Here is a 12,005-nt window from a genome sequence, read left to right as displayed (position 1 = left end):
GGAGAATGGCGTGAACCCGGGAGGCAGGGTTTGCAGTGAGTTGAGATAGCGCCACTGCACTCCAGCCTGGGTGACAGAGCGAGACTCCGTCTCAAAAGAAACAAAACAAACAAACAAACAAAAACCTGCTTTTCTACTGTTGCCTCACGAGGTAAAAATAATAATAGCAAAAAGAAAAGGAAAAAAAAAGAGAAAATCTGCTTTTCAGCAATCTACTTCATTTGTGCCTTAACTCTTCTGTGCATTCAGTCACTCAGTCAACAAAACTGTTGCCAAGTCTATGACGTGTGACTGGGAACCAGCGTTCAGGGACAGTGTGGCCTGAGCAGGGTGAGGGAAAGGAGGACGCTGGGAAGGTGGAGTTCTGGAGGTCTCCCTGGGATGAGCCAGCTCAACGCCTTCTGAGTGCTTGTGGGGAAACTGAGGCCCAGAGATAGCAGGGGCTGAGCTGAGGTCCCCCAGTGAATCAGGGCCAGGATGGTCTCGAACTCTGACCTCGTGATCCGCCCGCCTTGGCCTCCCAAAGTGCTGGGATTACAGGTGTGTGCCACCGCGCCCGGCCTAATTGTACTTTTTAGCTACATATGCGATTATTCAATTATTGTCTGTCTCCCCTAAAGACTGTGGGCTTCCACTGTGTCTGTCAATCAGTTCTCCTGCAGCCCCATCACTGTGTATGCAGTACACGCTCAATAAATACTAAAAGAACGGGCTGGGCGCGGTGGCTCACACCTATAATCCCAGCACTTTGGGAGGCTGAGGCAGGTGGATCATGAGGTCGGGAGTTTGCGACCAGCCTGGCCAAGATGGTGAAACCCTGTCTCTACTAAAAATACAAATATTAGCCAGGTGTAGTGGCATGTGCCTGTAATCCCAGCTACTCGGGAGGCTAAGGCAGGATCATGAGGTCAGGAGTTTGAGACCAACCAGGCCAAGATGGTGAAACCCTGTCTCTACTAAAAATTCAAAATTTAGCCGGGTGTGGTGGCACGCTCCTGTAATCCCTGCTACTCAGGAGGCTGAGGCAGGAGAATCTCTTGAACCGGGAGGCAGAGGTTACAGTGAGCAGAGATTGTGCCACTGCACTCCAGCCTGGGCGACAGAGAGAGAGACTCTGTCTCAAAACAACAACAAAAAAATTAAATAAGAGTAATAATAATAGGCCGGACGTGGTGGTTCACACCTGTAATCCCAGCACTTTGGGAGGCCGAGGCGGGTGGATCACGAGGTCAAGAGATGGAGATCATCCTGGCCAACATGGTGAAACCCCGTCTCTACTAAAAATACAAAAAAAAAAAAAAAGAAATTAGCTGGGCATGTTGGCAGGCGCCTGTAGTCCCAGCTACTCGGGAGGCTGAGGCAGGAGAATCACTTCAACCTGGGAAGCGGAGGTTGCAGTGAGCCGAGATCGTGCCACTGCACTCCAGAGCCTGGGCGACAGAGCGAGACTCTGTCTCAAAAAAAAAAAAAAATAATAATAATAATAATAATTTTAAAGTTACAGAAAAGTAAATACGCAGAGAATTCCTTTATACACCCAACTGATTTCCACGAACATTAACATTATTACACGGGTACATATGTCAAAACCGAGAAGTCAACATCAGTACGACCTTGTTCACTGAACTCCACACTTTATTCACGTCTCTCCACAGGCCCTTTGCCGCCCCAGGGCCCCATCCAGGATCCCACCTGGCAGTTGGCTGTCACGTCTCCTTAGACACCGCTGGGCTGTGACCAATTCTTTCTTTCCTGTTTAGTGACCTGTTAGTCTGTGCTGGGCGGGTCTTTTGCAGAATAACTCTCAATGTGGGGACATTGGGGACCAGCTGTTTCCCTCATGACTAGACTGGCGTCATGGGTTTTGGGGGACCCTGGGAGGTTTTAAGGAAGCCGTGTGGAGAGGACGGGGCAGGAGCAGAGACAGAGCAGAGATGGAGGGCAGCCAGGTAGGAGATGCCCCAGTCTGTGGGTTGCCGAGAGCCAAACGACCTTTGAGGAAGGGCAGATTCTAGGTGTGGCCGGCTCAGCCCTAATGCACTGGAAGGCTGAAGAATGTCTCAGGGTTTGGCGTCCTGGGGAGGCTGGAGGACCTCATGGGGGGCACTTTGAAGTAGGAGGAGTGTGGAACCTGCTAGAAGCTTGGAGTATGGAATGCAGCTCAGGGGGTTCAACAAGGGACTTTCTTTTCTTTTTTCTTTTCTTTTTTTTTTTTTTGAGACAGAGTCTTGCTCTGTCACCGAGGCTGGAGTGCAGTGGTGCAATCATAGCTCACTGCAGCCTCCACTTTCCTGGGCTCAAGCGATCCTCCCACCCCAGCCTCCTGAGTAGCTGGGACCACAGGTGCCTGCCACCCCACCCAGCAGATTTTTGTATATTTTGTAGAGACAGGATCTCGCTATGTTGCCCGGGCCTGTCTTGAACTGCTGGGCTCAGGCGATCCTCCCACCTCGGCCTCCCAAAATGTTGGGATTCCAGGCGGGAGCCACCAAGCCATGCCAAAGATGCCATTTCCACCAAAAGGGAGGACGGCTGAGCTCTAGAAGGAAGTTCCACAGCAGAGAGAGAAAAGCAGAGCCCGCGTGGACGGCTGAGCTCTAGAAGGAAGTTCCACAGCAGAGAGAGAAAAGCAGAGCCCGCGTGGACGGCTGAGCTCTAGAAGGAAGTTCCACAGCAGAGAGAGAAAAGCAGAGCCCGCGTGAATTCCAGCCCCTGTCTCAGTTCCGTCATCTGTAAAATAGGGATCCTGGTTTTGACCCTGAGAAGCATTTCAGGGAAGGCTCAAAGGTTTAAGCATCTGCCACTAAGGATCCCTTGGGCTGCCTCTCCATGCTTCTAACTCCACTCGGGCCCCCAGTGGGAAAGCCAAAGGTGAATTACAGTGTCCCAGGGCTAGAGGGGGCCCCCTGCCCCCTGGAAACCGTCTATGCTAAGGTGCTGTCATTCTGGGCACGGAATGACATTTTTGAGATGGAGTCTTGCTCTGTCTCCGGGGAGTGCAGTGGTGCGATCCCGGCTCACTGCAACCTCTGCCTCCCGAGTTCAAGCAATTCTCCTGCCTCAGCCTCCCAAGTAGCTGGAATTGCAGACACACGCCAACACACCTGGCTAATTTTTGTATTTTTAGTAGAGACAGGGTTTCACCATGTTTGCCAGGCTGGTCTCAAACTCCTGGGCTCAAGTGATCCACCTGCCTTGGCCTCCCAAAGTGCTGGGATTACAGGTGTGAACCACCATGTCTGGTCCAGAGGAGAATTGAAAGAACACACACAGGCAATCGAGAATGCTGAGGCTGGGTCGGTGGCTCTCGCTTGAAATCCCAGCACTTTGAGAGACCGAGGTGGGCAGATCACTTGAGCCCAGAAGCTCTAGACCAGCCTGGCTAACATAGCAAAACCCCATTCCTATTTTCAATTTGTAAAAAAAGAAAGAAAGGAAACAAATTAATTCCCCTCTGTATAGGCTATAAAGTCTTACTGGTTCCCATATTAATTAATGAATTAAGTAGATGCATAAAGCAACTTTTTTTTTTTTTTTTTGTACTTTTAGTAGAGACAGGGTTTCACCATGTTGGCTAGGCTGGTCTTGAACTCCTGACCTCGTGATCTGCCCGTCTCGGCCTCCCAAAGTGCTGGGATTACAGGCATGAGCCACTGCATCCGGCTGCATTTTGTATTTGTATGAGAGTAATGATTTTACTATTTTGGGAAAAAATATCCTTTAATGTCATAAAGCCAAATGTCTTCAGGCCAGCATTTAAAGCTCTCTCTTCATTTTGGCTGGACGCAGTGGCTCACGCCTGTAATCCCAGCACTCTGGGGGGCCGAGGCATGCGAATCACCTGAGATCAGGAGTTCGAGACCAGCTTGATCAATATGGTGAAACCCTGTCTCTACTAACAATACAAAAATTAGCTGGGCGTGGTGGTGGGTGCCTGTAATCCCAGCTACTTGGGAGGCTGAGGCAGGAGAATCGCTTGAACCCAGGAGGTGGAGGTTGCAGTGAGCAGAGATTGCTCTACTGCACTCCAGCCTGGGCAACAGAGCGAGACTCCATCTCAAAAAAAATAAAATAAGGCCGGGCACAGTGGCTCACGCCTGTAATCCCAGCACTTTGGGAGGCTGAGGTGGGCGGATCACAAGGTCAGGAGAGACCATCCTGGCTAACACGGTGAAACCCCATCTCTACTAAAAAACACAAAAAATTAGCCGGGCGTGGTGGCGAGCGCCTGTAGTCCCAGCTACTTGGGAGGCTGAGGCAGGAGAATGGCATGAACCCGGGAGGCGGAGCTTGCAGTGAGCCGAGATCGCACCACTGCACTCCAGCCTGGGCGACAGAGCGAGACTCCATTTCAAAAACATATAAAAAATAAAATAAAGTTACAAAGCGCCTCTCACGTATGTTACCCTCTGTGCAGCCATTGGCTCAATTATTGTGCTTCTTGTTTCATGTCTGTCTTTCCCCACCAAAATATGTGCCCCACGAGAGCAGGAAGCTTGGCCTGCCTTGCTCACTGCTGAATCTCCAAGGCCTGGTGACCCCACACTTGCGCATACAGTAAGTGCTCCATAAATGCCCGTTTGCTCCCTGGGCGACCCCTCCCCCCAGCCTAGGCTTCCGCTAACCTCAACCCATTCCAAAGGGTGTCAGGCTCCACCCTGAGCAAACACAGCTCCCCTGGCACCTGGCCAGCCCTAAAGAGGAAGAACAAGTACTCATACTGCCTGCCCTGGACTTTCCCCGGGACTCAGGGCCACGAGGAAACACCAAGCCAGGAGGCAGGACTTTCTGGAGATGCTGAGCCTGAGGCATCTGGGGGCAGGGCCAGCCTCCAGAGCACCACCCCCGCCACCAGCTCCCCGTCCTCTGCGTCTTGACTCTTGCCCGCCTGACATTTCTACTTGGCTGTGCAGCCCAGGGTACATGGCTGTCCTTTTCTGAGCCAGGGTTCATCCTCTACAAACCAGGAAGCTGATGAGACCAGAAGACTCCGATCCGGAACGGGACAGCTCATCTTGACCCCAGAATGACCGAGAATCTGTTACCCGCTTTATTACATCGGACACTCAACAGCCCTGTGACTTGGTGACTCAATATCCCCCCACCCTTTTTTTTTTTTTTTTTTTTTGAGACAGAGTTTCACTCTGTTGTCCAGGCTAGAGTGCAGTGGCGCAATCTCGGCTCACTGCAACCTCCACCTCCCGGGTTCAAGCAATTCTCCTGCCTCAGCCTCCGGAGTAGCTGGGATTACAAGCACCCGCCACCTTACTCAGCTCATTTTTTGTATTTTTAGTAGAGACGAATCTCCACCATGTTGGCCAGGCTGGTCTCGAACTCCTGACCTTGTGATCCACTCGCCTCGACCTCCCAAAGTGCTGGAATTACAGGCGTGAGCCACCGCGCTCGGCCCTCAATATCCCCATTTTACAGAGCAGGAAACAGAGGCCCGGAGAGAAGGGAGGCGTGGAAGCCAGATCTACCTGAGTCCACGGGTTTGCTCTCAAAACCCAGGCAAGGTGGGATCTGTGTCACCCACCCCCACGGACTCCCGAATCTCAAGCAAGCCTGCTCCGTGGGAGCTCTGCAGCCACACAGCCACAAGGTGACCCCAAATGCCGAGCTGCTCTGTCCCCCACCATGTGATCATCCATGCCTCCTCGGCCCCGGGGGACCCTCTTGGTTCTGGAGAGAGACTTGAGATGCAATCGGACACTTGGCTCGCCAGAAAGCTCCCTTGGTCCTCCCATTTGGGAGCAAATGACCCAGAAAAACACTTTTGCCACCGACCCCTCCCCTCTGGCTCTGAGCGCTCCTTCATCCTTCCCCTCTGCCCCATCCCACAGAGATTTTGCTCGGAGGAGTAAAGATTAGGAAAAGAAGGCTGGCGCGGTGGCTCACGCCTGTAATCCCAGCACTTTGGGAGGCCGAGGGGGTTGGATCACCTGAGGTCAGGAGTTCAAGACCAGCCTGGCCAACATGGTGAAACCCCGTCTCTACTAAAAATAAAAAATTAGCTGGGCATGGTGGTGGGCGCTTGTAATCCCAGCTACTCAGGAGGCAGAGGTGGAGGCAGACGTTGCAGTGAGCCAAGATTGCACCACTGCGCTCCAGCCTGGGCAACAAGAGCAAAACTCCATCTCAAAAAAAAAAAAAAAAGATTAGCAAAAGAAAGCCCACTCCAACCCCTCCTTGCAAAGCTCCCGGAGGTTCCAGCGGTGAGAACAGGGTGAGGGGTTGCGGGGCGGGAGACGCAGTTTGTTTGAAAACTTGGGAGCCTTTTAAGAAGTTCCAGGAGGCTCAGGGATGGGTGTCGTTGCAGCCTTTCCCACCTGTCACCTCCTGGCCTCAGGCTGCAGGAGGCAAACCCAGGCTCCGTCTGGACTGATATCCCCTCCCCTCCTCAGTTTGGGGGATCAGAGACCAACCTGTACCCCTTCGCCGCCTCCCCGGTCCCTGCACCACCTAGGTAACAATGACCCTTTTACGTTTCCAGCTCAGCGTCCTGGGCAGGCCGCCAGGTGCAGTAACTGCCGGTCAGATAATCCCTACGAAACTATGTCAGATGCCCACGCAGGAGTGTCAGTTTCCTGCTTTCTGAGGAGCCGGGGAGACAGCTCATGGCGGGGGAGGTTGGTGGGGAGTCCCAGGACCCTCAGCTGGGGAAGGCCAGCTCAGACAACGCACACTGGGTGGAAAAGCAGAGTGGGGCTGGGGACTTACCTGTCTAGGAGGCTGGGTGGCCTCTGGGCAGGCGGCAAGTGCCAGGGCCCGGGTGCCTGCCTGGCACGGGTGGTGGGGAGGGAACCCGAGGCTTGTAGCTCCGGCCTCTCCACCTGTTTGACCAACTTTTCCCCTCTTGTGGTGGTAACAGGGAGGCAGGTCCCCTGCCAGCGGAACCGACGACCACAGACACAGGGAGACGGGCCAGGGTGAGGGGGCGGGCCAGCAGGAGGGCTGGGTGTGTGGCTCTGTCGCAAGGTGCCCTCACGTGGGAGCAGCTGGCCTTAACCCCTGCTTGCCCAGAGGTGAGCTTGCTCCTGCCCGTGCCCTCACCGCCGCGGCCCTGGTATCAAGCATCCGCACATAGTAGGTGCTTAGGAAACCCTCGCTGGCTGCATTCAGACATGAATGGACCGCACTCCCTGAGTCCCCCTCCCTCCTGGTTCTTGCATCTGGAGCTGCCCAGCCTCTGCGCTTCCTGAGCCTCCCGCCAGCCACGCCCACCCATCAGGTTGCGGCTTGGCTCATTCCCTTCCCCACCGCAGATCCGTGCGCAAAGTTTGCCTCTCTGCTATGAAATGACTGGATTCCTACGTAAAGAAGCTTCTGCCACTTCCCCACTGTGTGGCTTTGGGTAAATCACAGGGGCTTCTCACTGTCCTCATCTAAAAAAACAAGAAAGGGTCAGGTGTGGTGACTAACACCTGTAATCCCAGCACTTTGGGAGGCCGAGGTGGGAGGATCACTTGAGCCCAGGAGTTTGAGACCAGCCTGGGTAACACAGTGAAACCCATCTCTAGAAAAATTTTTATATATCTTTTGTTTGTTGTTTGTTTTGAGATGGAGTCTCCCTCTATCACCCAGGCTGGAGTGCAGTGGCACAATCTCGGCTCACTGCAACCTCCGCCTCCCAGGTTCAAGTGATTCTCCTGCCTCAGCCTCCCAAGTAGCTGGGATTACAGGCACCCACAACCACGCCTGGCTAATTTTTTTTTTTTTTTTTTTTTTCAGTAGAGATGGGGTTTTCTCATGTTGGCCAGGCTGGTCTCAAACTCCTGACCTCAAGTGATCCCGCCTCGGCCTCCCAAAGTGTTGGGATTACAGGCATGAGCCACCGAGCCTGGCCTAGAGAAGTTTTTTTGTTGTTGCTGCTGTTGTTGGTTTTTTGTTTTTTTGTTTTTTGAGACAGAGTCTTGCTATGTTGCCTAGGCTGGAGTGCAATGGCGTGATCTCGGCTCACTGCAACCTCCGCCTCCCAGTTTCAAGTGATTCTCCTGCCTCAGCCTCCTGAGTAGCTAGGATTACATTACAGGCACCAGCCATCATGCCTGGCTAATTTTTGTATTTTTGTAGAGACGGAGTTTCACCATGTTGGCCAGGCTGCTGGTCTTGAACTCCTGGCCTCAGGTGATCCGCCTGCCTCAAGTCTCTCAAAGTGATGAGATTACAAGCGTGAGCCACCACGCCCAGCCCAGAAAACTTTTTAAAAAATTAGCCAGATGCGGTGGTGCACACCTGTAGTCCCAGCTACTCAGGAGGCTGAGGTGGGAGGATCAATTGAGCCTGGGAGGTTGAGGCTGCAGAGAACTATGATTGTGCCACTGCACTCCAACCTGGGTGACAGAGCAAGATCCTATCTCAATAAAATAAAATTAACCAGGAAAGGTTGGGCATGATGGCTCACACCTATAATCTCAGTGCTTTGGAGGCCAAGGTGGCAGGATCACTTGAGGCCAGGAATTCGAGACCAGTCTGGGTGACATAGTGAGACCCCCCCCCCATCTTTACCAGTACATTAAAATTAAAATTTTAAAAATTAAGGCTGGGCTCAGTGGCTCACCCCTGTAATCCCAGCACTTTGGGAGGCTGAGGTGGGAGAATTGCTTGAGTCAGGAGTTCGAGACCAGCCTGGCTAACATGGTGAAACCACATCTCTACTAAAAATACAAAAATTAGCTGGGCAAGGTGGCATGCGTCTGTAATCGCAGCTACTCAGGAGGCTGAGGCGGGAGAATCGCTTAAGCCACAGAGGCAGAGGTTGCAGTGAGCCGAGATCGCACCACTGCACTCCAGCTGGGGCGACAGAGCAAGACGCTGGCTCAAAAATAAATAAACTAATTAATTAAAATGCCACCTCACAGAGGTCATGGACTTTGTCGTGCTCATCCCTGGCGTGTCCTATGTCCTAGCACAGTGCCTGGTACACAGTAGGTGCTCAATACATGTTTTTGGAATGAATGTACTACGGTCCCTCCAGCCTGCAGTACCTCCTGCTGACGGTAGTAGCCACTATGGCCACCAGGCGGCGCCAGAAACCACGCAACCGGTTCCCGCCGGGCAGACTCGGTTTTCCACCCTGCGTAATGGGGACAGCGGATCAGGGGCGTGGGGAAGGCACAGAAGGCTGGTGGCTCTCCCGGACCCCAGCCCCTCCTCGCTGTCCCTTGCCTCTCCCCTCCTGTCACCCCATCCCGGCCCTAGTTTTCTTTTTTTAAAGTTTTTTTGTTTGTTTTTGTTTTTTGAGACGGAGTCTCACTCTGTCGCCCGGGCTGGAGTGCAGTGGCGCCACCTCGGCTCACTGCAACCTCTGCCTCCTGGGTTCAAGCGATTCTCCTGCCTCAGCCTCCCGAGTAGCTGGAATTACAGGCATGCGCCACTACACCCAGCTACTTTTTTGGTATTTTCAGTAGAGGTGGGGTTTCATCATGTTGGCCAGGCTGGTCTCAAACTCCTGACCTCAGGTGATCCACCCACCTCTGCCTCCCAAAGTGCTGGGATTACAGGCATGAGCCACTGCGCCTGGCCTTTTTTTCAAAGTTTTCTATCTTGCGTTAAAGTTATACATGCGGCCTGGTGCAGTGGTTCACCCCTGTAATCCCAGGACTTTGGGAGGCCAAGGCAGGCGTATCACCTGAGGTCAGGAGTTCAATACCAGCCTGGTCAACACAGTGAAACCCCGTCTCTACTAAAAATACAAAAATTAGCCAGGCGTGGTGGTGTGTGCCTGTAATCCCAGCTACTAGGGAGGTTGAGGCAGGAGAATGGCCTGAACCCGGGAAGCGGAGGTTGCAGTGAGCTGAGGTCCTGCCACTGCACTTCCAGCCTGGGTGACAGAGCGAGACTCCTTCTCGAAAATAATAATAATAGTAATAATAATAATAATAATAAAAAATTTATGCAGTGTGCATTTTTAAGAGCTGAATCATCTAGATTTGTTCAGAAAATTATACCCATGATGTGGCCTCCCTGCAATTTCCCCCACAAGAGGCTGCTTTTGTTGTTGTTGTTGTTGTTTTGAGACGGAGTCTCACTCTGTCACCCAGGCTGCAAGTGGTGTGATCTCAGCTCACTGCAACCTCCGCCGCCCAGGTTCAAGCGATTCTCCTGCCTCAGCCTCCTGAGTAGCTGGGATTACGTTACAGGCACCAGCCATCATTCCCAGCTAATTTTTGTATTTTTGTAGAGACGGGGTTTCACCATGTTGGCCAGGCTGGTCTCAAACTCCTCACCTCAGGTGATCCACCCACCTCAGCCTCCCAAAGTGCTGGGATTACAGGCATGAGCCGCCGCACCCAGCCAAGAGGCTGCTTTTAACTGCTTGTTTTGATGTTGACTTTCGTGTCTCTAAGTCATGACTGTTCGGCCAGTTTTAGTATTTTTTTTTTAGGTATATTTCCTCTTCGTTATCCTCATCAATGATCTAACCTCCAGCCCTTCCTCCACTTTATCTGGCATCTAAATTGCCTGGAAGCGGGGGTCATGAACACCCAGACTGTGCCCCCCCACCCCACTCTGCCCAGTTTCTGGTGTGCGAAGTCCGCTCTGGGGCCTGGGAACCTGCATTTCTTTTCCTTTTCTTTGGTTTGAGACAGAGACTCGCTCTGTCGCCCAGGCTGGAGTGCAGTGGTGTAATCTCGGCTCAATGCAACCTCTACCTCCCGGATTCAGGCGATTCTCCTGCCTCAGCCTCCCGAGCAGCTGGGACTACAGGTACCCGCCACCACGCCCGGCTAATTTTTATATTTTTAGTAGAGATGGGGTTTCACCATGTTGGCCAGGCTGGTCTCAAACTCCTGACCTCAAGTGACCCACCCGCCTCGGCCTCCCAAAGTGCTGGGATTACAGGTATGAACCACCGCGGCTAGCCCCTTCCCCCAAACTTTATCTGGCATCCAAATTGCCTGGAAGGGGGGAGTCATGAACACGCAGATTGTGCCCTCCCGCTACCCCACTCTGCCCAGTTTCTGGTGTGTGAAGTCTGGGTGGGGGCCTGGGAACCTGCATTTCTTTTCCTTTTCATTGTTTGTTTTGAGACAGGGTCTCGCTCTGTTGCCCAGGCTGGACCGTAGTTGTGTGATCATAGCTCACTGCAGCTTCAAACTTCTGGGCTCAAGCGATCCTCCCACCTCAGCCTCCCAAGTAGCTGGGACTACAGGTGTGCACCACCATGCCAGGCTTTTTTTTTTTTTTTTTTTTTGAGATGGAGTTTCGCTCTTGCTGCCCAAGCTGGAGTACAATGGGGAGATCTTGGCTCGCCGCAACCTCCGCCTCCCGGGTTCAAGCGATTCTCCTGCCTCAGCCTCCTAAGTAGCTGGGATTACAGGCATGCGCCACCACGCCCGACTAATTTTTGTATTTTTAGTAGAGACAGGGTTTCTCCATGATGGTCAGGCTGGTCTCGACAGCCTCCTAAGTAGCTGGGATTACAGGCATGCGACACCATGCCCGACTAATTTTTGTATTTTTAGTAGAGACAGGGTTTCTCCATGATGGTCAGGCTGGTCTCGAACTCCTGACCTCAGGCAATCCGCCTGCCTCGGCCTCCCAAAATGCTGGGATTACAGGCGTGAGCCACTGCATCTGGCCACACCAGGCTAATTTTTAATTTGTTTTGTAGAGATGGGATCTTGCTATGTTGCCCAGGCTGGTCTTGAACTCCTGGGCTAAAGTGATTCTCCTGCCTCAGCCTCAATCCCAAAGCACTGGGATTACAGGCATGAACCACCGCACCTGGCCTCGGAACCTGCATTTCTAACAAGCTCCTGGGGTGAGGCTGATGTGGCTGGCCCAGGGACCATACCTTGAGAGCCAGTAGTCTAAATCTTTTTTCAAGACCGATTTCTGGATGAATCAGGAGCTCTGTCCATGACCTGCGTCCAAAGAACTCTTCCTGGAGCCTTAAAATGGTCGAGGCCAACTGCGGTGGCTCACGCCTGTAATCCTCACACTTTGGGAGGCCGAGGTGGGCAGATCACCTGAGGTCAGGAGTTCAAGACCAGCCTGGC

The 12,005-nt window shown here is 52.8% G+C and overlaps 1 protein-coding gene across 1 annotated transcript in view; it reads right to left on the bottom strand.

Moving 5' to 3' along the window:
• The window catches only part of TJP3 (tight junction protein 3), a 47,608-nt gene extending 40,711 nt beyond the window's left edge, over window positions 1-6,897 (bottom strand). The window contains exon 1 of the mRNA XM_054464641.2: window positions 6,721-6,897. The gene's annotated coding sequence lies outside the window, so the exon portion shown is untranslated. The remainder of the gene's footprint in view (window positions 1-6,720) is intronic.
• Between the last annotated feature and the right edge of the window lie 5,108 nt (window positions 6,898-12,005).

Source organism: Pongo pygmaeus, chromosome 20, assembly GCF_028885625.2.
Source record: "Pongo pygmaeus isolate AG05252 chromosome 20, NHGRI_mPonPyg2-v2.0_pri, whole genome shotgun sequence".
Classification (NCBI taxonomy): Eukaryota; Metazoa; Chordata; class Mammalia; order Primates; family Hominidae; genus Pongo; species Pongo pygmaeus.
This window is presented reverse-complemented; position numbering and strand designations above follow the sequence as displayed.